Here is a 26,509-nt window from a genome sequence, read left to right on the forward strand (position 1 = left end):
TGGCACCAGATGATGGTTCACGTACCATATGCATCAAGCTATATATATGCAAATATAACCACAGATGGAAAAATGCATAAATCCTGTAGGCCTGCCTATATTGCCCCTACATTCAAAATATCATGTCTCCTTGGCAATTCTGAATGATTCTGTAGACACGTTCTGTTTTGTTGGCATATTAACTATCATTTGGTGACAGGTGATGACTACCTCCCCATACACATCACAATGTTACAACTATCATGGCTCACACACAGATGTCATAGGATCACAACCATGTACTTGTTACACTTACTGGTTGCATTTGGAACCCAGACAATGTCCACTTTTCCTGGAGTAACTGAGATATGTCCACCTATAAGACAAATATTTAGATATTGCATTGTAAATAGTTCAACTACACACTGTCAAATTGCTAAAATAAATAATATGACATCCACATGTATTTCAAAATGTCAACATTCTTGCCACACATATGTATACGTTGTATGAATATGGGATGCAGCTAGTCACCTTGCAGGGCTGAGTTTACTGGATATTAAAGGTCAGAGGTATCTAACATCACATGCCTGAAGCATGTCTCAGGCATCTGTTTTAAGTACTGCTGGCCAGCATAATCTCAGGTCCCCTCCCCTTGCACCATGACACAAGAATGAAACCATTGGCCCTAGGAAGACCAAAGCTGTTCTGAGATAGGAAAGGACACATAAACACTGTACAGAACATATCAGACTTTTCATAGTGCTGACGCACAAAGTTCTGATTAGTGGCAATGCATGCAGCCTTGACAAATGGTACAAGGGTGCATGCCTTTTAAGAAGGTTTATATTGTTTTGTACTGAAAGGACATCTTCCTGTACAAGCACAATTGTCTGAGGCATTTTCAGCTGTCTACAAGTGTTGTCCAATGCAGCACACTTTGGAAGTCTACAATAGAAGGAAATTAAACATAGATCTCCTGGTGCAAAATCAACCCCCCACATTAACAAATCAGGACCCTTTAATGTATATGTTTTGCATAACTGATACAGCAACATTACTACATGTAGATGGTAAATAAATACATACCTTTGGGGCATCCAATATCGAAACCCAGCAGGTCCGCCATGCTACAACATCAACCCACCCATGCTTCAGCTGAGAGATGGTGTGATTTCCTCCAAACACCTGACACATGTGCCATCACACCCACTCCCATTGGCCTTTCCCATCCTGTGAGGGGCAAGGCTTGGCTGACCCTACTTCCCGAGGCAACCATGTTGGGCAGGTAAGGCATAATGAGCCAAATTAGGCCCCTGACCTCTCCATCTTGACTTATATTTCCCCTACATTTCCCCAAAATGACCTTATCCCTCCTTAAAACTCTAAACCCCAAAAGAACACCCCTAATGCACAAAAAACACAACATTTGAAAACACCTAACAATAAAAAGGCAAATACCAATACAACTGACTATACAAACACACAAAAAGTTCAGAATTAACAGACGATAGCGTTAGACCAGACAATGATTAGACCTTAAACTGCAAAAATCCACCAGTTTCCAAACACCACTAACAACCAGCTCACACTAACAGACTGTAACAGAAAGTAAAACTAACTTTCACACTTCCTGCTATCTAGCCTGCCACTCCCATTGCATCATTTCCTGGGTATAACATCACAATTTTGACAATTGTGTTGAATTTTCTGACGCATTGCTATGCAAATGCATACTGTGTGATGGATGGACTCTGGAGTTGCACTTCTGCAGGCTACAGTAAGTTTGACGCAATGTCAGGGATGTGTGGGTTCTGATGTGTGCAACTGGTGTGATGTGTGGATTCTGATCCACGCAACTGGACAGTGTGCAGATTCAGACCCATGCCACAGGGGAGATGCACGGTTTCAGACCTGTGCAACAGGGGTGATGCACAGGATCTACAGTAGAAGTGTAGTTTCTGCTAGAACAAACAAATTAGGCCTACTTCCATTGGTCCAGGAGTAGGGTGCCACCAACTGGCAGGTCAGAGTGACAGATGGCAGTGTCCAGGTCGTGAAGCAGGGTGGATGGAAGTCTTTCATTTCCCATGGACTTCATGGCAGGAGGCCAGAAAGATTGCCTTGGGAGTCACTCTGGATTTAAGGGATGCATGTGCAGTCCTTATCACCTAGCTAAGAGAACAGCAGGCAGGATGGCGTCACATCAAGTCAGGAGTCCATAGCTACTCATGGGTAGCTCGAGAGCTACAAGTAGCTCATGAGCTACTTGGAGACCCCTGGCCTACATGTTAGAGTAAGTTATTCCCATATGTGCACATGGCACAAGATCCATACACAAACACACGGATGGCCATTATGTCCCGCATTACAACGTCTTAGTTAGCATGATGTATATTACTGCTTTCCAATAAGTAAGGCATTCTGATATCTGCCATTCTGAAAATGCTCATTGATGCTGCTGTGGCAGAAGATGAAGGCATCATGTGCAGACCCAGGATATTCAGCCAGGACATTTATGAACATTCTCCAATGTTTCACTATGGCCTGGATAATGAGGGAGTAGACATGCTTGCAGTTATTGTACAGATGGGATGTTGCAGCAGGAGGCACCAATTGCACATGAGTACAATCATTAGCACCAAGAACATTTGAAAATACAGCTATAGCATAGAATCCTTGCTTGGTATCCAGATGTTGTTGGTTTTTTTTGTGGAAAAGAAGGTAGTGGTGTGTGAGTTTAATTATGGCATCCAAAACAAAGGGAAGAAAGGGCAGAAAATCATCTTGTGAAATTCCTGCAAATCTGGCTTGCAGTTGGTGGCTGGAGACTTGGCACAATCTTCTCCAGCAATTCCAGGATGGAATCCCTCTTGAGTCTTTAGAACTGTATGACATCTTCCTCCCTGTGGTCAGTGAGGGATATGTGCTGCTGGAAAACACAATCCATGCCCCTGCCTATGTGAAGATGGTATCCTACCTACTTTGAGTTGCAGTATGAGGACCTCCCTGGTGTAGTTGAGCTGATGTTAATGTTTTTGTACTACAGCCACAGTGTCATTTCCTATCCTTAGTTTACTGATGTGCAACAGTTCTGGTGCTTTTCTAGGTTCGTGTTGCTCTTTCAGATGATAAATGGTACGCTGCTAAATCTATATATACCACTGAGTTACATTTGCGTTTGATTTTGTGGGGGAACTACTAAATTGCATATATTAAATAATACAGCTGTTCCCCAAGCAAACCTTAAAAACATTATGCAGTTTTAAAAATGCATCGTTTTTAAATATGACTTACTGCTTGCGCCAGACTTGCATCACACAATATGACACAAGGCTGGTGCAAGGCTTTTATAAATATGCCCCAAGGCTTCTTATTTCAAGTGGGGCAGATGAACCAGTATAAATGTACTGCAACCTGAAAGAAGACAGAGTCGGTGGTAAATACAAAACAGGCCAGGATAAATCAGTACAGTAGACCTAAGACAGGGTGATGTACAACTATACAAACAATATAAACAAAGTTCAAAATTAGCCATAACACAGGTATATAGAGCAAAGGCAAAATATTGACTATTAGATACCACAGGTTTTTTCGCAAAATTGTGTCTAAGCCCATTGATTGGTAAAGGAAGCACAAAGGGCATATAAAATAAAATTGGCGCCTATGTGACACACAATGTTTTCACAAAATGGTGGACAAGCATAAGTTTTGGCAAGGAAAGTATGGATAATAGAGACAAAATTGCTGCCAATCAAATATGCAGTGGTTTGACAAAATGAGAAAGGGGAACTTGGCTTGGTGAATGATCAAAATATTGATGTAAAAGTATTGTGTCAAGAATATTGTTGCAACAAAAATATTGTGTAACAGAATATCGAAGTTAAAAATATGTTTTTTATACATTATCCTTTTTAACAATCTCGTATTTAATATTTATGTAAATGTAGTTGTAGTAAATATTGTTTTGAATGTATTTAATATATATTAGCTACAATATACTGTTATCATAAGTGTTATTATTTTTTCAATATAGATTGTAATGATTAATATTTTTTAATTTAATTATTAAACTAGAATGTAATAACAGGTTGTTGGGTTCCCAAGGGAATAGCGTGGGAAGTTCATTAAATTATAACTAGCTTAAGTTTCCTTTTCATTATTTTATAAGGGTAAATTAAATATTGCATTGATTGTCAGATGAATAAATGATTTCAAACTTTAATTGTTATATTAGATATTTAAATTTCATTTTTTCATTTTTAAGCATGATTTGTTTTTTTCATTTTTGTTAGTAACATATTTTAGTAGTGAGTTAATGGGATTGTATGGGAAGAGGGTGAGAAGTTAATTAAGTTATAATTATTTGTGAGTCATTGGTAATCATTTCTATAATCCAACAAAACCACAACACTCAATGACACTTAGTATGATATATCCAAAGAGGAAAAGTCATGTAGATCTCATTCCATTTTTGACTTTATTGATCGATGATTATCTAAATCTTCTTGCAAAGTCGCTCAATATCAGCCATTATGGTAGATGAATCAACCCTTGCTTTATCAAATTGTATAAGTCCAGCCAAATCATACATGAACAACCAACACCTGTTTTTTCACACTCTGTGACTTTCTCAAGGCAATGAATGTATATGTAGACGAATACAGCCACATGGGCATGTAAATCTCTCTTAGGTCATGGTTATATCAATCAAGATCCTGTATGCGTACGTCTTGATAGTAAGATGAACATAGGTCCACTGGATAAAGATCCAAGAAAAGAAGTCAGCATCAATTAATCAAAACAATAATATACACTAATCAATCTGGCACCATGATACATCCTAGTCCTAATTTGTGTGAGTCCTTAAAACAGCATGGCTGCATTGCAGGAGTATTACTAATACTACCTTTGAGGTACTCTCCTTGCATTAATCATTTGCTAATAAACTAAATATTTTATTCATTAATAATTATGCAAATTGTTTAGTTTTTTGTCATTTTATGTAATTAAATTTACTTTGTCATTTTTTATTTGCTTATTTACATTTTGATATTTTGTTAATTATTTTAATTTTAATTTAGTAGCGGATTGTTGGGTTTGTAGGGGAATAGGATGGGATGTTAAATAAATCATGACTAGTTTATAATAATCTTAATTAATATTTAATAATAAATTTAAATGCATATTTAATTTTCATAATTTTCTTTGTAGTTTAGATTTTAGTAGTTCGTTGTTGGTTTTGTAAGGGAATAAGGTGTTAAATTATTGAATTTATATTATTTGCTTATTATATTTAATTGATTAATTGATAATTAATTATGTATTGTCATATTGACCCTCATTCCACAAATGAGGCTGCTGGATCTGGGTGGTAGCATCACCTGAATTGTAAGAAACTTAGTCAAATCCCACACCATGTGACAACTGTCGGCCTAATGTATTTCCGGCCAGCTAGCAGTTCCCCACTTCTACCCAAGAGCAGGGATGATTTGTGGCAACCAGGCACATGACATTATGACTTCTCAGGGAAATTGTGGTGAATCAGATCTCATCCTTTTCTCTCAGTTACATTTGTCTCACACATGCGAAGACAAACAGAAGCAGGGAGTGGTACAACAGGATTTATTGAATCATCTTAGTCTTAGACAATATAACATGACATGCAATAATTAGGATGATGAAGCATATTAGTGGCAAAATGGTGACAAGAAGATAAGCCCTAATCCGCTCTTCAGGACCCCCCGGGAAGACATCATCCCCCATACCTGAATAAGACAGTAGTGAAGGAGCATATCTTCCTTTGAGACATCATCCCCATATAGGCCAGGGAACCGGTAGTCTCAGCGAAAGGCTGTAACAAAGTCAGACAGCATGCGGCTGTTGTCATCTGGCTAGAACCTCCCTCTAATGTGCAGGAGAAAGCGTGATGTTTTTATAATAAACAATTGGTGTTCTGCTAAAGTGTCACCACGTAAAAATATGTAAATTTCTATGAAATGTTAGAGATGTGGTGTACCACACGTGCCGGCAATCCTTTCTCGTTGAAGCCTTGTAGAAAGCACAGAGTAAAAGAATGTAATGCTTAGAAATGTAAAAGCTTTCCTATGGAAAGGGCAGCAAGATAAAGGAAAATAAAACATCACCGCAAATGTGATCATTTCTAAAAGAATGAAAATGAAACATTACTATGCTAAAGGGCACAGGCAGCAGGCATAGTTGCTAAAATAACGTACCCACAGACATTACTAAAATGGCTCCATAACATCTTCCCCTTGTCGGTTCAGAAATGGTAAAGCAGCCTAGATCCTAAGTTAAAAGCAACTAAAATGCAATACTTTAAAACATATATACAGAAATGTCAACAGTGACAAGTCAAAACATACTTGAGAAGATGTATTGGAAATATTGAAATGGGCAATTTCAAATCTGAGCAATAAGGCCAATGAAGCCACATTTAAAAGTCAGTGTCATTTTGAAAATCTCCAATTACAGTTGGGAACAATTAGGGCAAGGAAATGTTCTACTTGGACAGGTGGTAGTGTGACCAAATCAGTGCTAAGGAAAACAAAAGACCACTCATGTTCCAAAGCCTGAGCTCCAGCTTAGGTAGCAGCATTCCATGTTCTATCAGATGTTGAAGCAAGAGCTGCATGATCTACGAAGAGCAGCTCATAGATGGCTTCCCATATCAAACGCACCCTCAATGCGCATCTCCAGTAATGAGCCCTCAGTGAGAACATAAACAAATCAGGGTCCATTGAAAGCAAGCGCTGCAGAGAAAGAGGAACTTTTAGTGCCCATTTGAAAAGACACCAGAGGCATCAAAACTTGGGCTGCACACAATCCAATTCCGGCGTAAATGACAGAGACCAGTTGCACTCTAGTTCAGTGGTTCCCAACATTTTGACTTCTTGTGACCCCCATTTTATCAATAGTGGAGCACGGGGACCCCCACTGAATCATTCTTGGAACCCGGGGACCCCCACTGAGTCATTATTGATAGCTGGGACCTAATATTATTACATTTTTTAAGCAGTCGCGGACCCCCTGAGGAGGCTTTGTGGACCCTCGGGGGTCCCCGGCCCACAGGTTGGGAACCTCTGCTCTAGTTCTTCAAGGAGTGGTGCTCCGAAATACTGCGTCATGCTTTCACGACACAGTTGGGCTGGTGGCAGCTCCATCAGTCCTCCTTGTTGTCATGGGACAGCCATTGCAAACAAAAAGCAGCAACAGCAAGAGGCCACCTTTTATAGCCAAAGTAATTGGAAATTACCCCAAAATACCAAAAAATATTGAGTGTATGGCTGAAGGTATTATGCCAAATATAGAGGAGAACGTGTTTACGAAACTAGAACCAACAGCCTTAAAGAAATATGCAATCCCTGTTGTACTGGGCACATTAGAAATTGGCCCAACAAATTCACCAAAATGTCTCAGAAAGTTTGAATTTAAAAGGGACTGTATCTATGCAGAAGATCTTGCCACTTGAAGCTCATAGGTCTCCTGTGCAGATGTCAGTGCCACATGTTTTTGGAACAATGAAGCTTTTAGTCTGCTTAACTTGTCAAAATTCACATTTGAAGTAGGAATATGAGGCCAAATATCTGCTACTTTCATCTGTTGTGCTGGGGGGAAAGAGAATGTTACCACAACAAGTTGCAAATGGGGGGAAAGAAGCTACATAAGCAATTCCAGCTCACATTATGCAACACCTCTCACTATTAAGAAGCACAAAGCTTCCATTAGAGAGCACCTAGAAAGTTGGTCTAATCAAGAGGACTGGAGCTCCCTTCAGATAGCAAGCCAAATTTGCTGCCAAAGCATTGCAAGCCCCGTGCAAGGACAGCTGCTTACAAACCATCGAATGGCTCACAGAAGTCTTGCATTTGCTACCGCCAAGAAAGACCTCTTACATGCCATTGAGACAATTTCTGCGAACAGGGTAACTCCCACACCTCATGGATGTAACTATCTTCCATCCTTTCATATCTGTCCACTGGAACGTGTGTTATGCAGGATGTGAAATGCAGTGTTGAAATAGGCTGATTGACAACCCCATGTATGAACCATTCAGCAGATGTTATTTCAGCCACAGTAAAAGGCAACTTTTCAAACTTTTCAATGTTTAGCATAACATAAGTCGCTTCATTCTTATCCATTATTTGCTGCTGATGCGTCAAATAAAATGCTGAAAATATATTCCTTGTGCTAACATGTTCCCAGGGCACGTGACCAGATTTCAATGTTTGTAGTGTCCATCGTAACTACATGAGGGACCTAAGCTCGCTCTGTTAGTGTTGTAAAAATGACATATCACTTTGCACAATGTCTATTGCAGATGAAACAATGTTGTTTAAAGTGTATATGTGGTTGGACATGGTATTAATCCCATTATTTACAACGGCTAATGCTTTCTATACATTTTCCTGATCTATTTGCCTTAACGGGGCATTGGCTTCTTGTTGGGAAAGTTTCCAAATTTAATTATAAACTGCATGTGAGAAGCACTTGTTATGTTGTCTTCTGGGGCCTAACAGGAAATCCTGCAAGACTATGTTGTTAAAAAGGAGACTGAGGTGTTCTTTAACAGCATTGAGTGAGGAACTTTTTAACCATTGCTGCCATAATTTCCCTACACTGTATGTTGTTATTATACCTGAATGTTCTAATGACACATAGTGAGGCTCAGCTCTACTTGTTCTAAAACCCCCTGTGGAGTTTACAAAACCACATGACAACCATTTGTGTCCACTGGCCACAATATCCACCTGCAAGAATGTGGAAGTGGTGTGTTAAATGTTCTAGTTTGGACCCACCCATCGAGCTGATCTTCAGTTGTATTATAGAATTTAGCAGGAACAGGAATACTGGGCGCATTAAATTCCTTAATTTTTACTAAGCTTAAACAACTTGTCTGTTGTACGGTTTCATTTAAAAATATAATTTGCACAGTGTTAAACTTTTCATCCTTGGCGTGGTCTCCCTTAACTTTTTGTCTCTGTTTCCCAGGGTGTTGATGTGTGCTGGACTCTGTTTTTGCTGTTTGTGTTACTCTGGGCACTTTACCACTGCTAAGCAGTGCTAAAGTGCAAGTGCTCCTTTACAAAATGTGTATGTAATTGGTTTATCTATGACTGGCATATTTGATTTATTAGTAAGTCCCTAGTACAGTGCATTAGAGGTGTCCAGGGCCTGTAAATCAAGTGCTACTAGTGGACCTGTAGCACTGGTTGTGCCACCCACATTAGTAGCCCTGTAAACATGGCTCAGACCTGCCACTGCAGTGTCTGTAGGTGCAGTTTTAAACTGCCAATTTGACTTGCCAGGCCTAAACCTTCGCTTTTTATACATGTAAGGCACCACTGAGGTAGGTCCTAGGTAGGCCCATGGGCAGCGTGCAGTGTATGTTAAAGGTCATGTACTGATTTGTGTTATAAGTTGCAAATTGCAACTTGAAATTGCGACTCGCAATTAAGAAATCGCGAATTGCAAGCCGCAAACCGAATGTACAAGGCAGTCGCAAATTGCGAGTAGTCGCAAAAAGCCCGTTTTGCACACCCAGATTAGCACTGATTTCAAACAGGTGGTGACCAGAAGCAAAGTATAAAAGGAGACCCAGAAGGCATCAGGGTTTCTCAAAATGGCTGCACTATACATGTTTGCATGGAGAATGCAAGTCCATGCTGCCCAGCAGAGGAGGAGGAGGCAGAGACAGGAGAGCATATACCGAACCAGGCAGACCTTATTTCAACAAACTGAGGACGAGATTTATGATAAATACAGACTGAGCAGCGCAGTTATCTTAGAGATTATTGAACTGCTGAAACCTCAGCTAGAACGCCAGACAATGCACGGCTGCTCTATTCCCACACATTTGCAAGTCCTCTGCTCACTGCATCTCTTGCCCTCGGGTAGCTACCAGGGGGTGTTTACTGTTGCTGGTGGGGTGTCCCAAAGTGCCCTGTCACGATTCTTAAGACGGATCCTAGATGCCATACTCGCACACATGTCCAGATACATATAACTTCCCAGGAATGAGGAGGAAATTAACAGCACCAAGTTGGACTTCTACAGAATTGCCAACTTCCCCCATGTAATAGGGTATGTGGACGGGACACATATACCAATTTTCCTACCAGCAAATCTGGAATATGTGTTCTGCAATAGGAAATGTACCCACTCACTAAACATCCAGGTGGAATGTGATGCCCATAATGTCATTACTGACATAATGGCTAAATATCCAAGGAGTACACATGATGCATACATATTCAGGCACAGTTGGATACACCAACGCCTAGAACGTGGGGAGTTTGACGAAGGATATTTATTAGGTACTGTGTAGTACACTCCGATGTCTTAAATACATGTCACTGCATAACCATGTGAAGCCATGCTCATATCTGCTCTTTTGTCACACAGGTGACAGTGCATATGCTGAGGCCATGGTTACTCACCCCATACCTAACACCTGCCAATCTGAATGAGAGGCGCTACAACATAGGACATCGGCGAACCAGAACTGTCATTGAGAGGACCTTTGGCTTGTTGAAGTCACGTTTCCGATGCCTGCACAAAAGTGGAGGGGCACTCCAGTATGCCCCAGAGACTGCATGCAAGATCGCGGCAACATATGCCATCCTCCACAACATCACCACCAGACGTGGGCTACATCTCACCCTTGACGACACAGTTTCGGAGGATAAGGAGCAAGAGCTACCACACCGACAGTCTGGGGACGATAGCATCGCATTGGACGGTAGACAGAGATGGGACCACGTTGCAACTCACTACTTTGGCAGGTACGTGGCAACCGTGACAACACTCACAAATGCAAGACACACATAGCCAGGTTGTGCAGTACAAAAAATAATCTCTTTAATATCAGAAGTGTAATAATGAACTGTTGACGTCTAAACAGCAAGAAAAAAGTAAAATGTCATGTATGACACATTTACATCATGTGCCTCAGGCAAATCCCAGAATTGCAAAATCACACCCTCCTGCGACTACGGCCACCATGGTCCGATCCTGGTTGGTCCCCTGATCCTTGGCGGGCACTGCTACTCCACAGGATGCGTGCATCTGAGGCAGAAACGCTGCTCACGCTGGAGATGTCCTCACTATCCTGAGGGGTATCGCCAATGAACCTTGCTGCCTGGGTGGTCTCGATTAGGTCCACTACATGACTGATGCGCCCTAGTCCCCTTGCTACATCACCAGCAAAATGCCCAAGTTTCACCTGTAGCTTTACGGTGCGCCTTGACAGGCAGGTAGTAGTGGTTGCAAGGCGACCAATAGACTGACTCAGCCAGTCCAAACAGGCAGCAGTGTTGTGCTCTCTGCGCCTTGCATGGGCCCTATCTGCCACCGTTTCCCTGACCAGATCATTGATGGAGGTGGAGAGGTGTGCCATGTTGTTGTTCATGGTGGTGAATTGTGTATCAACATTGGCAAAACCCTGTGAGAGGGTCTGTTGCAGTCTGTGCAGGTTCCTGTTCATTGACCGCATATGTTTATTTTGCAAGCGGTGACTGCTCAGTAAGGATGCCTCCAGTCCTAGAAATTGTTCACCTGTGACATCCTCCTCACCTGCTGACTGTGTTTGACGTCGCCGTCTCCGCCCAGACCCAGCTGACCTATGTGGCCGACTCACACTCATCTGTGGTCCCGGTGTTAGGTTGCCTGTCTCAGTGTCCATATCTGTCTCCTCGGTGGTCTCACGTGCATGGTGGACAAGTGGTGTGGTCATGCACTCCCCTGCTGTTACACTGACTGCGTTGACTGCTGTGATGGTGGCAGATTCTTCTCCCTGCACAGCAGGGTCATTGGTGGGTACTTGTGGGAAACCTGTGGGACACAGGGCATACACTGTCAGTGCCTCTCATATGTGTGGTGTATCAAATTAAGGGGCATATTTATACTCTGTTTGCGCCGGAATTGCGTCGCAAAACTAACTCCATATTTATACTTTGGCGTTAGACCCGTCTAGCGCCAAAGATCTTGGAGTTTGCGTCATTTTTTAGCGTGGACACCTACCTTGCGTTAATGATATGCAAGGTAGGCATTCCCGTCTAAAAAATGACTCCGAGGCATGTGCGCCGTATTTACACTCCCGGGCAAAAATGACGCCCGGGAGTGGGCAGGTCAAAAAAAATGACGTCCAGCCGTTTTAGCGTCATTTTTTAACGCCTGGTCAGGGCAGGCGTTAAGGGACCTGTGGGTTCGGAAGGAGCACAGAGGTGCCCTCCCATGCCCCCAGGGACACCCCCTGCCACCCTTGCCCACCCCAGGAGGACACCCAAGGATGGAGGGACCCATCCCAGGGAACTTAAGGTAAGTTCAGGTAAGTATTTTTTTTGTGGCATAGGGGGGCCTGATTTGTGCCCCCCTACATGCCACTATGCCCAATGACCATGCCCAGGGGACATAAGTCCCCTGGGCATGGCCATTGGGCAAGGCGGCATGACTCCTGTCTTTGCTAAGACAGGAGTAATTTCAATGCGGGTTGGGAGTAAAAAAAAATGGCGCAAATCGGGTTGAGGCGAAAATTTTGCCTCAGCCTGACTTGCCCCATTTTTTCCCGCCCAAGCTCCATTTTCCCCTACGCCGGCGCTGCCTGGTGTAAGTCATTTTTTTTTTACGCACACCAGGCAGCTCCGCCGGCTAACGTCATTCCATAAATAAGGCGCCCGCATGGCGCTTTGGAATGGCGTTAGCCGGCGTTACATTTTTTGACGCACAACTACGTTGGTGCAGTTGTGCGCCAAAAAGTATAAATACGGCCCTAAATAGTCCTCAAAAGTTGGACTACTGTACTACATTGCCCATAATGCATTGTTCTGTAGGTTGCAATATAGGCATGGAGCAAATCTGGAGGATGCAGGCTTTTGTGTACTGTGGTTAGGTGCATGGTGCATTGAATGGTGTAACTAAGTGATTTTTGCTACTTACTTTGCGATGTTCCTGGTGCAGAACTGTCCAGGTCTCCAATTCCTACCACAGCCTCCGGCTCTAGAGCGGTCTCCACGATGCTCTCAATGGCTGTAGGAGGTGGTACTGTGGATGGTCCTCCTCTAGTTCTGTGCACCTCCCTCATCCGTTCTGCCACCCTTTCTTTGGTTCTGGACCTGAGGTCATACCACCTTTTGCAGACCTCACAATGGTGTGATGGCTGACTCCAATCGCATTGATTTTACTCAGGATGTCCTGCCAGATCTTCTTCTTTTGTGTGTCAGGGACACTCATTGATGCCTTGCCGAACAAGACCTCATGGTGCAGGCAGCACTCCTCAGACAGGACCTCCAGCTCCTTTTCTGAAAACTTTAGTTTCCTCTTCCTCCCTGCAGTGGGTGTCTCCTTGTCCTGAGCTGACATAGCTGTAGTTGCTCCTCTCAGCTGCCTGTGCTGGGTAAACTCCTCCTTGGTCCACGGAGGTACTTCCTGGTTCTGATGTCATCACTTTGAACCAGGAAGTGTGTTTTCTCCTATTTTATTTTAACCCGCTTGCAATTTGTGACCCAGTCGCAATTTGCGACTCCGGACCACACCTTTGTGCAATTTGCGATATTGCAATTTGTGATTTCGCAAATTGCGGTGCGACTCTGCACCGAATCGCAAAATGGTATTGCAATTTCTACCTACATCCCGTTTTGCAAGTCAGAAATAGCGATTCGCAATGAGTCGCTATTTCCGACTCTCATTTCTTTAGCTTCATACATGTTGCCCTTATTCTTTGGAAAATTAATATTTTAACTTGTGTATGTTAGGTTTTTGTCATTTTGGTCTTGTTTAATTTAGATAAATATTACCTATTTTTCTAAACTGGTGTGGTGTCCATTTTTTAGTGTTTTCACTGTATTACTGTGTGTGTTGAGACAAATACTTTACACATTGCTTCTGAGTTAAGCCTGCCTGCTGGTGCCAAGCTACCAAGGCGGTGAGTGGGGCTTAACCAGGAGTGTTCCTCCTTTGCCCTGACTAGAATGAGGGTCCTTGCTTGGACAGGGGGTAACCTGACTACCAACCAAAGACCCCATTTCTAACAAGGAGTTTTCATATTATCTTTATTTCTAATAATGTACCGGTTTTGAGGGGTCTCAGAATGCAGAGATTCTCTTCTTTCTGTTTTAGGTGTTTGCTTTTGTTTATCCCAGCATTTTTTACAACCCTCAGGAGCTTGCTTGGTAGAATCCTTATTGGATTTACCCTGTAATTGTGGTTTACTAGGTCTGGCTCCCAGACGTTCCTGACAAATACTAGAGTATGTCTCAGAGATAATCTTTGGCAGCTTACGTTCTTGATCCCTGTCCATGAATGTCCCATAGCTGCATGCTCAGTGCCAGTGCTACTGTTTTCCCTTTAAAATTACTTCTCATTATTGAAAACACAGTTGCAAAATTTCCCATTAATTGCATCCCCAAATCTAGGGCTGGGGTAGCCCATATTCATCTTGAATTTGTTTTAACACTTCCGGAAGGTTGACAAGTTTGGTGTACCATGTGCTATAGTATAGAGCATGGCAAATACAGATCCCCAAGTAGTTCAGTTATCTACTGCAGGAACCATCCCAAATAGCAAGAACATTGTGAGAATTCTGTGTTTATCTTAAGGTCCCACATGAGGAAATACTGCCTTTAGTGCATTTATTTTTTGAGCGAATGAAAATGGAATTTCTTCCATATGGCGGGTACCTTATCCATGATAGAATGTACAGTTGCAGGATTAATGCCTGGTGTGACTGCATGCGGTTGTGCTACAGCAGCACATACTGGGTTATTATTTAATGTTTGCATTACAAACTGTACGAAAAGTCTCTATATATTGCTGTAGCTCAATGTATAAGCGGCATACCTCAGCTAATGCCAAGGTGCCTGCATCAGGATGCAGTGCATATGTGGCCAATAAAGGCCAGGTAGGACCTTCATAACTCAGAGGACCTAGTCTAAAGTATAGTATTGTGTGGAGTAGGGCACCCTCAAGCCAGTTATTATGGTCTTGAAAGGATAGAGAAAACTCTAACAATGCGTATGCTCTGTATTGTGCAGGTATATTAGCAGGTGTATAATTGTGAAATGAATTAGTTTTTCCATTGACTGCTGGAAAGGTGACCCAGAAATAAAATGTTTCTGTTCGATAGATTGGATGAGCCTCAAATAGTAATGTAGTAGGATCCCCCTGGGCTGTAAGACCATTAGCTAACAAATGAGCACTGAGGGGAGGTCACATGTTTACTGCAATTACCACCTGTTGTGGACTTACCATGGTAAATATATTTGTTCAGAGATAAGGACACAAAATGGAGATTGAACCTTTTAAAGTTCAAGCTTGAACAACCTACAGCTTCTAATGGGTGCTACCTATCTAGCTGAGGAGGAAATCGTCAATACCTCAGACGTCTCTGTGTATAGTAATGAGGAGCCCTTAGCACACAGTGAGACAGAGATACTCAAGAAGATCCAAACGTTGGCAGCGCATTGTTGCGTTCACTCTCATTGTACGAATGAGGCTGCTGGATGTGGGCGGCAGCACCACCTGAATTGCATGGAACTGAGAGCAATCCCACATCATGTGACAACTGTTGGCCTAATCTGTTTCCAGCCAGCTAGCAGTACCTGTGATGCCACTAGGACCTGCAGTGCGCTACTTGCAGACCACGGTCAGATCGGCGGTCCGTGTCCTGGACGGCTGTTTCTGCCGCGGGCCGCGTTTTGAGCCGCATTTTAGGCCGCTACCTATTTTTCGGTCCACAGTGTGACTGGTACATCTTTCTTTGGGCGCTGCTTCGCCCTGCGCCCGCCTTTTGCCCTTATAATCTCCCTTACCGATATTTTCTGTCTTTCTTCTTTTCTCTTGTTTTCTCTTTCTTTGTGGTTTCTCTCTTAGCCATCTTTCATTCTTCCCAGGAGTCTGTGTTTCCTTCCCTACATGCTTTTCTTCCTCTTTTACACCATGGCTATTTTTCTATTCACTCTAATGTGGCCTTTCCCAATTCAAGATGATGTCTTTAGAACTTCCTGTGTGTCACTTCCTGTTTGCCAGTATATAAGCACAGTTGGTCTTCTGTTCTTTGTGTTGCAAACACTTCCGTTCTGGTGGTGCTCCTCGCTCCTGTATCTGGTGATTTTTTGGACTTCTCCTGTTTTTTCTTGTATGCAGTTTTTGCTGTTTCCAGTTCATATTATGCTTCTCTTTTTTCTTACCTCTTTTTCAGAAGTTCCTAGCCTCTGAGGTTTTTCCCAAGATTGGGTTTATTCCTCTGGGACTCCTTCTGGAGGTCACGGTCTGCCTGGTGTTACTCTATCAGCAGCACCGTGGCTACTGGAATGGGTCGCCCTTACCTTGGTCAGTCCAGAACCAGCAAGAGACCAGGTGATGCCTTGAGATTTACATATAAACGCGGTAAGAAGCATTCAGATTGTGACAGTACCTCACCTCAGCGCAAGAGCAGGGATGATTTGCCACAACCGGGTATATGACACTACAACATTCATTATAACATTGGCGGTATATACCGCCTACTGCCGCGGTGACAGCCGTCAAAAGACCATCGTCGCGGCTACCAGCGGTCAGCCGGATTATGACAATAGCCGTATTTCTACCAGAAGGATAGTGGAAATCCAGCTTTGGTCATGCCGGCGGATGGCGGTAAGGTGGCACTGCTACCAGCAGCAGCAGCACCAGCACCAGGCCAGTAGACCACTCCAGACCGTATCATGACCCATGAGACGGCCTGGCGGTGTTCTGCTGGCAGACGCTGCTGCTGACAGCAGCGCCCGTCCCGACTCCTGCTGGAGGACCCCCTGACATCAGGTAAGTTGGGTGCTCCAACAAGGGAGGGGGTGGGGGTGTTGTGTGTGTGTGTGGGGGTGTGTGTGTATGACTGTGCGTGCGTGTATGCGGTGTGTTATGCGTGTTATCTGTGTGTGTGTGTATGGATGTGTGTGTGCATGTATGTTGTGTTGTGTGCATGCGTGTTTGCATGTATGTCAGTGTGTGTACATGTATGCATGTGTGGATGAATGTGGGTATGAGTGTGTGTATGCATGTGTACGTTGGTCAGTGAAGGTACGTGTATGTCATGGGGGGGCTGGAGAGGAAGGGGGGTTGAGGGGGAAACCTGGGGAGGGAGGGTGTAGGGAAGACCCCTCTCAGTGACAGGGAAGGAATTCCCTGTCACTGATGGTGCCTACCGACATGGTTTTCGTGGCGGTAAGGTTGCCACGAAAACCTTGGTGGTAGGCAGGGTCATTATCCCCCAGGCGGGCTAGGAATGGCCACCTGGCTGAAGACTAAAGTCTCCAGCCCAGCGGTCATTACCGCCGTGGTGGACAGTGTGATACATTGGCAGTCTGGCTTAAGCCAAACCGCCAATGTCGTAATGTGGGGAATAGTACCGCCAGCCTGTTGGCAGTACTTTTCTCCATTTTACTGCCGTCTGCCGTGGTCATAATGACCCCCTATGACTTCTCAGGGAAATCGTGGTGAATTAGATCTCACTCTTTTCTCTTCATTTCACACATGCAAAGACAAACAGAAGCAGGGAATGGTTCAATAAGATGTATTGAATCAGCTACGTCTTAGATAAAATAACATAAATGCAATAATTAGGATCATGAAGCATAAAATGGTGACAAGAAAAGTGAAACACAAGAAAAGTCCCACCATACTGTCACTACACAAGACGTATGATCCCTACTTACGCCACTAATGTTCTCTATTAGAGCACAGCAGGGTAAGCCCTAATCCCCTGGACAGACATCATCCCCATACCTAAGTATGACAGTAGTGAAGCAGCCTGTCGTCTATGGAGACACCATCTGATATAGACCAGGGAACCAGTAGTCTCAGCTGTAATGAAGTCAGACTACATGCAGTCATGGTCATCTGGCTGGAACCTCCCTCTAATGTGCGGGGGTCAGAGAGATGTTTTTATAATAAAACAGCTTGTGTTCTGAGAAAGTGTCTCCACTTAAAAATATGTATGTTTTATGTGCCACTTGTGCTGGAACTCCTATCTTGTCGCTACCTTGAAGAAAGCACAGAGTGAAAGAATGCCATTTAAGAAATGTAAATGCTCTCCTAGGCAAAACGACAGCAAGATAAAGAAAAATAAAACAGCACACAAATGTGATCATCTCTAAAAGAATAAAATGAAAAAAAAATCAAACGTTACTAGGCTAAAGGGCACAGGTAGCAGGCCTAGTTGCTACATTAACATTCCCACACACATTACTGAAATGGCTCCACAACAGTGTAATGTTACTGGTTCACTTATTATGTAAACTATTTCTTTTATTTGATATATTTATTTATTGGTAAGTGTTTTTAATAAAGTTTGTAAAATGTATTTTCATTTTTTGTTGTAATTTTCATTAGTTTTGGGCAAGTAATATTTAAATAATCCTAAGGGCCTGATTCATGAAAAGTTAGTGCTGCCTTTGCATCATTTTGTGATGCAAAAGTGGCACAAACTTACAATATATATTTATGTTTTATAAGTTTGTGCCGCTTTTGCATCAAAAAAAGACACAAAGGAGTCACTAACTTTTCATAAATCTGGCCCTTAGTTTTTTGTTTGTTGCTTTTTGTTTTTAGATGAGGGAGATGAGTTTTAACTTACTTGATTTAAAGTTTGATTTAAAAAATGTATACTTTAATTGGTTTTTATTTATATATTTGTATTATATACTATGTATTTTTGTGTTATTTGATTTAACAACTTTCTGCTATTAGGTTTTTAAATGTTTTTACAAAACTATTAGTCGTTAGAATGTTTATGTAATTTCTCTGAAGTCTAACATTTTCCCTACTGTTGTTTAGACTGGAATGAGAATACTAAATGCAACCTTTCTGAAGTCCAACACTTACTTTACTTACTGATGCTTACAATGGAGTGGAAATAGTAAATCTAACCACTCGCAAGTCCAACACTTGCCCTACTGTTGTGTAAACTAGAATGGGCATAGTAAATTTAATTAGTCTAGATTCATCACTTTCCCTACTGTTGATTAGACTGTAGTAGGGTTAGTAAGTCTAACCTCCCAGAATCCAAAACTTTCCCTACTGTTGCGCAGGCTGGAGCGGGAATGGTAAACCTAACCCATGCAGTGTCCAGCTTTTCCCGTACTGTTGCCTAGACTGAAGTGGAAAAAGTAAATGCAACTCCTCAAAAGTCCAACACATTTCCTACTATAGCAAAATTTTGAGTCAGAATAGCAAAATAACCCCTCACAAGTCAAATAATTTCCCTAATATTGTTTAAACTGCATTTATATTAATTACTTGTATATTCTTATTTATTATTTGTTAGTTTTAATTTTTTAATACTTTGTATTTTGGAATGTTTATATAATTTTTAAGAAAATGCATGTTTGAAGGAATGTATTTGTAATATTTATTGATTTACTTCAATTTATTACTTAAGTTGTCATTGTCATATATTTTTATATATATTTTTTACTGTTAATATTCATTTTGTATTTTTCAATTGTATATATGTATCTAATATTTTTTCATCATATCTGTATTTTACCCAGTGGCATTCACCACTGGATAGTTATAGTTAGGTTAGCTGTTCCATAGGAACAGCGTTTTTCATGTTGCTAATAACTTTAGCCCTCTTTGATGAATCGCCATGAAACCTTTAAAAAAATTGCTACTTTTTGACTACTTTGTGCAATGAAAGTTTTGGGGTGATCTGTCAAACAGAAGCTTACAGAAAAAAAGGGGGTCCCAAAGTAAAAGCTCCTCATGCATGTTCTACAGCTTATTTGCGAAGGCTACAGCATGAACTGCTAAATTGAATTACACCAAATTTGACAGGAAGCTACATCTTGGTCCACAGACTGTGCTTATTGTGATTTGTTGTAAATCCGTTCAGTATTTTTTTTAAAATTAAGACTCAAACATATTTAATATATCTGGATGGTTGGGTCTGCGAGAGGCTTGAGAAATTCTCGTGGGAGCACCAATTTAAAAATTGAGTGTTCAGATTGGCTAAGGCAGCTTTTTTTCCCTTGGGCCAATTTGCTCTTGTGGGAGTCAGACTCGTGGGAATTTCTCACTTACAGGACACAGGGACTTAGGGCCTCATTACGAGCTGTGCAGTCAAATGAGCCACCCGCCAAACTCGCGGGAATGAGACCGCCGTCAACCAAGCGGCCTCACTCCCCATAGTATTATGATGTTCCCATAAGGCTGACCAGTGGGAACATCATATTAAGATGTTTCCACTAGTCAGCCCAGCAGGATCAGTGCTACGGTATTGGTCTCGGCTTCCTGCCAATACTGCAGCACAACAGCACCCTCAGAATGCACACTGCCTTTTCATGGCAGGGTTCCTGCCATGAAAAGGCTGGCAGGAAGAGGAGTTGTGATCAGCACGGCGTCACTGAACTCAGCGCTGCTGTGGCTGACTAAGAGTCTGAGTGCCGGCAGCCTGTCAAAAAGCTGTAAGTCACAAGACCACCAGCCTGCTAATGAGGACCTTAGTCATCTATCCTGAAGTGTTAATAAAAAAACATAAGGGGACAGGGGAGAGATATCCTGTGCCCTGGGGCCAAAATACAAAACAAATTCAAATTATGCTGTGATCCAGAAGGATTCCTGCTGGGTTGGAAAAAAAAACAAGATGACGGCTGGGTCCTCACCCTTCAATTATAGGCCCCGGGGAGTCTACCCCCTGACCATAATCAATAGGGGAAGGAGGGACCATGCTGTGCCCCTTCCCTGAGCCAATATTAGGAGGGGAAGTGCAGCCCCCTTCCCCTAGCCTTTGTAGACCTGGGGAGCCCACCCCAAGGCCAAAATCACCATAAAAGTGCAGGGGCCATGTAGCCCCCATCACGAGCCATACAGGCCCCGGGGAGAGCACTCCCTGGTCTAAATTCATCAAAAAAGAGGAAGTAACATGGGTCCCCTCCCAGTGCCATCACAGGCCCCAGGGAGTCCACCCCAGGGCTGAAATGTCATCAAAAGGAGAGGGGGTCCCAGGCTGCTAAAAATCCTAAAAGAAAAGGGCCCCTTCCTTAACCTTCTATGGCTCAGGGACCTCATCCCCTGAGGCTGGCTCATATACTGTATTCCGGGGTGCCCACCCCAAGGACAGAGTGGTTTCCCTGCCTGCACCAGCAGGGGAACTCGTGTTTGCTCTTGCCTTTGCAGCAGCATTTTTGGTCTCCCGGAGCATGGGAGCAAACACAAAGTGAGCTCCCTGGTGGCAAGAGCTTTGAACACGCTCCCACCAGCTGGGAGAAGACTCCCCAGCTCATGTAGCATGTGGGGAGCCAACTGGGAACGGGGGCCCTTGGTCCCCTCTGCAGCCCCCACTGAGTTTATGGTGGGTGCCCTGGTGGGCACCAGGGCACCCTCCTGTAGTTAATTTGTGCCCCAGGGGATGGGTCCCTGGGGTTAAAAACAGCTTGAGAAGGGGTGCCACGTGGCCATCATCCCATTATTATAAGTAGCGTCCCTGGGGGATTGAGGTCCACAGGACCTTTTAAATGCTCAGAAAAGGGTACCACACTCACCTTTAGAAAAATATATGCCCTGGCGGATAAGGTGCCAATGGCCTAAAGAGACTGACACCCTTGCCATGCACTACTAATTAGCCCACATATTACATCATTCATGAAATCTTCTATGACATCATTGATGACATCACTGCAACATTTGCTGTAAAATTATCGATGAGATAACTGCATGGCGGGGGTGTGTGCTATGGCTACATTAGGGGATGAGTTATAGTTACTTGAGATAACTCTAACTATAGCTGCTGAATTTCAATGTTTTTTGTACATGTTTGAATTCTGTGCCTAACTATAACATATATATATATATATATATATATTTATATATATATATATATACATACATTTTATCTACTAACATTTTCCCGTAGGTAGTTATAGTAGGACCTAGTTTTCATAGGAAGAGCATTTTTTTGTTTTGCCAATAACTTTGGCACCACTTGACGAATCTTCACAAAAATTTCAAAACTTAGACTTTGGTCAGTTTAGCGGGGGTTGAGAAAAAGAGGGGTTCCAAAACTTGATTTCCCCATTCATTTTCCCATAGGGCATTTAGACACGTCCACAGCCTGAACTGCTGAAAGGAATTGCACCAAATTTTGCAGGAAGCACTTGGTACACATATTGGGCTTTTTGAGATCTGGTGTAAATCCGTCAGTAAGTTCTAAGATATTAGAGTTCAAAATATAGATAGAATATAGATATCTATGGAAAAGATTGGCTGGCCGCAACCTCACAGAAAAGTTGAAGTCACCAATTTGTTTGTCAATTCAGCTGGGGGTGGGAAAGTAAGAGTGCAAAAACACATGAACCCGAAAAATTGCTCCTGAAGTTTGGGTGCTTCAAAATCAGTTTCTTTATTCCAGCAGAGAAAGAAAGAGCGCATTTCAACCAAACACAAGGTCTTGTTCACCATAATAATCAGTCCTTTATTAAGGTCATTAAAAACATCTCATCACATCATGATTCACAAACACTAAAGAAAGACTTCCGGTGCCACTAATAATAGAAGAAATATATACATCAATACATTTTTATCAATCCCTTCCCCAAATTTGAAAATTTGTGAAAGGAATCTGTACATATGGTCTACAGATAGAAAGCATAGTTTAGTACTTTTGGAGCTCTAATTACTAGCTCTCTCCTGTGCTTGAATTGAGCCTGCAGTAGGCTAAGTGACAAAATAATCTATACCAAATAACTTTGGACCCGATTCTATTTTTGACAATTCTAAAATCTAGGCTACTGTACATAACCAACACTGTATTGTACTAATTCCCACTTAAATTTGTCCATCGTTACACCGAAACCCCCTGCCCCTTCTTCTTGTAAGACAAGAAAAAAATACAAAATACAAAATGAAAACTATAATTTAACTTAAGACAGAAGTAAAAATAGACAAAAAATATGACCTTCTGAGTATATAGTACTTCATTACTATTCATCCCCAACAGGGCACACATCCAGCCTGTAGTTTAAAATAGTATACATTTAGTGAAAATGTATCTGATATAACATATCACTAGGATTTTGGGCCAGAGTGTAGATAAGTTTTTGCAATGAGAAGTACACGTATAGATGGATGTTCTATTTTGACCCACGGGAGAAAATAAGAAAAGAATGATTTACTGTGATTTTCATATTGAATTCTATAATTATTTCTGAGGCATGACAAGATTTCGGGAACCAAAAAGCTCATCCAGGACTTTATTATTATATAAATGAATTATCTCGGTCCCCAATATAAGATTATCTTTGAGAAATAATGTTGCAATCTTGAGAAATGTGAGAATTTATGTATTTAAAAGGTCACCTAATACGTATTGTGTTAGTTTAAGATGGCAACCACTTTTGAGTAGGTCGTCACTATAGTAATAATTTCTTTCTTTTGTTATTGGTAATCTGACCAATGATTACACAGTACTTATTTTCAACATCCCTTTACGCATAGTATGCATTGATAAAGGCATTTGCCGAAACGTGTCTGTGTTCAAGCTTTTGTGTTCGAATAATAAAACAAACTAAAACATTTTCCCTCAGAGTGCTGGCTTTTCTATTTTTTTGGAGCCTATATATAAATGTATATATATATATATATATATATATATATATATATATATATATATATATATATACATATATATATATATCATCATCATCACTTTATTTCGGTAAAAAACATACCATAAAAGTACAGTACAAAACAATCCAGAAACAAAAATTGGAATTAAAATAAGTAAAATTAGAATCAAACTCTAAAATCAAGGAAGTAGCTAGAAGAATTTCCATGAATATAAAATATACAGAGAACATACAACCTCTTCTAGATTAAATACAATAAACTGGTGTCCATACATTTATGTATTACAGTTATGCTCTGCTGTGCCAACTTCTAGTGTCTACTACCGGGTTTTGTTCTTTAAAATCCCGAGTCTAAAGTGCCAAATAGATTCAAAACATTTTGCCAAAGGGCACACAATTTGTACAGATTAATCTGACTTGAGTACACTCAGAGCAGGTAAACAGTTCCTAATGCCCATTTGTTTGCATAAAGGGATAATCCAGAGTGCCCTCTGTTTCCGGTATGCAGAACATTGAAAATAAACATGGGTAGCAGTCTCTTCATTCTCACAACCCATCGGACATAACTTGGACCTGTTGTTTGTATTGGACCATTTATAAGTTAGGGTGCGCAGAGGAAGAGACCATATTCTAAATCTGGTATAGAGGGCACATGGGAATGGAGAGAGTACTACATCCATGTAGTGCTCAAACTCGTAATGGCATTTAATTTGGAGAAAACTGTCAGTCATAGAAAAGGGCGAGACTTCAGCCAGATGCACAGTTTGAACATTAAGCCAGAATGCGTTCTTCAAAATCTGAGCGGCATTTTTGGGAATAGAAGAAGGATCCTTCCAATAGGACCCCAAACCAAGATGAGATAAAGACCTTTCAACATAGTCACACCACTTAATTCTAGTAGTAAAGTTAAAGCCCACCAAGTTGGTCAGCCCGCATCTAAATGGAATTAGAACATCTAATGACCATAAAAGGATCCAGAACAACAGTGGCTTTAGGGCGGCAATCTGATTAATTGGGAGAAGACTTAAGTCCATTTGAATGGGCAACGAAGGGGCAGCATCTTTAAAAACAAGTTTTCCACCCTTACCAAATCCTCCAGATTGCAATGGCCCCATAACTCAGCTCCATATAAAGCCCCCCCACCCCAGGCTTGAGATTTATATATTTCAAGAGCAGGAGTCAAAGCAAATCTGGGGGATCTAGCTGCAAATCTCACAATACCACCCACCCTTTGTTTCAGACACGTTATTGATTTCTGGAGGTGGGCTTGCCATTTGTGAGAATCTTCTAGTTTGAGGCCTAGATAATCAAAAGTGCCCACTCTTTCTAATGTGGCACCCTCTAAGCAAACAGATCTTCTCATCTTATGCTTTTTGCCTCCAAACATCATGTATTTCGTTATTAATGAGTTAATTTCCAGACCATGGTCTTTGCAGAAGTCCATAAACCTCACAAGCAAGCTTGAGAGGCCTGTAGCTGTTTGTGATATTAGCAGAGTGTCATCAGTAAATAAAAGACATGGAATATTCTGCCCTCCCATTTTAGGGGCATCGCTAGAGCAATCCAAGAGGTAGGGAATACATGTGTTAATAAAGAAACGAAACAATGTGGGCGCAAGTACGCAGCCCTGTCTTACGCCACGATCTGTGGGAAACTCTGGAGTCAGTTCACCTTCCGGTCCCCATCCAATTCTGGCACGATTGCCAGTATAAAGATCTCTGATTATATTTAACATAGAGCAGGGAACCCCTGCTTTGCTCATAACTTCCCACAGTTTGTGGCGTGGGACAAGGTCAAAAGCGGATTTCAGGTCTACAAATGTTACAAAAAGATGGACTGAGTCCACAACTACAGTTTTCCACTTTATGGTGGTGAAACGGAAAACCTGGTTGATGGTGCTGACCTTGTCTCTGAACCCTGCCTGGAGGTGACTTAGTGCCTGATTGTTCGCTATCCATTTCTTCAACCTACTTAATAGCTGATAACAAAATATTTTTTGTAAGTTATCTAATAGGCTAATGGGTCTATAATTCCCTCGTAGACCTCTCTCCCCTTTCTTGTATATTGGAACAATGATTGCCTCCTTCCAAGAATCAGGATAGGACCTGTTAGTCAAAACAACATTAAAAATCCTGTTTACATACGGGGTCCAATTATTCAAGTCTGCTTTATACATATCTGAGGGGATTCCGTCAGGACCCGGCGCCTTCTCTATTTCTTGAGCGATGATTGCCAACTCGGTTTCTTTTATTGTGAAGGGAGGCGAAGAAAACACTGATGAATGGAGTTGCAACATCTCTCCAGAGCTGATGGGATCAAGGTCAGATGTAGAACCATACAGCTCCTTAAAGTGAGAGAGCCAGATGTCAGGGGTGATGTAGCACTCTGGCTTAAGTGTTTGGTTTTGGTAGCTACGGGCAAGCAGGAACCAGAAGCGTATAGATTCATGGGCCCTTGTAGCATCTGCCAGTTCACCCCATAGTCTCTCCTCATTCTTGAGTTTGCACATCTTACATATGGAGACATAGGTGGTCATTACAACTCTGGCGGATGGTGTTAAAGGTGCGTTAATACCGCAAACAGCACGGCGGACAAAAAAAGGGAATTATGACCCTGGCGGAAACCGCCAACAAAGACAGCCACTTTAACACACCGCCCGCCACGGCGGTACAGACAAGCAGCGCGGCGGTCACCGCCAACAGACAGGCGGGAGACAATGTACCGCCCATAGTATCACAACCCGCCAATCCGTCACCTTTTCCGGGGCGGATTCACCGTGGATAAAAACACGGCAGAAACAGTTTCTGCAATGGGAAAACGCTCACCTGAACACATCCCATGAGGAAGGAGGACACCATGGAGCCGGAATTGCAAATCCTACCGGCCCTTGTATTCCTACTCATCTACGAAGACCA

This window comes from Pleurodeles waltl, chromosome 8 (assembly GCF_031143425.1).
Source record: "Pleurodeles waltl isolate 20211129_DDA chromosome 8, aPleWal1.hap1.20221129, whole genome shotgun sequence".
Lineage (NCBI taxonomy): Eukaryota > Metazoa > Chordata > Amphibia > Caudata > Salamandridae > Pleurodeles > Pleurodeles waltl.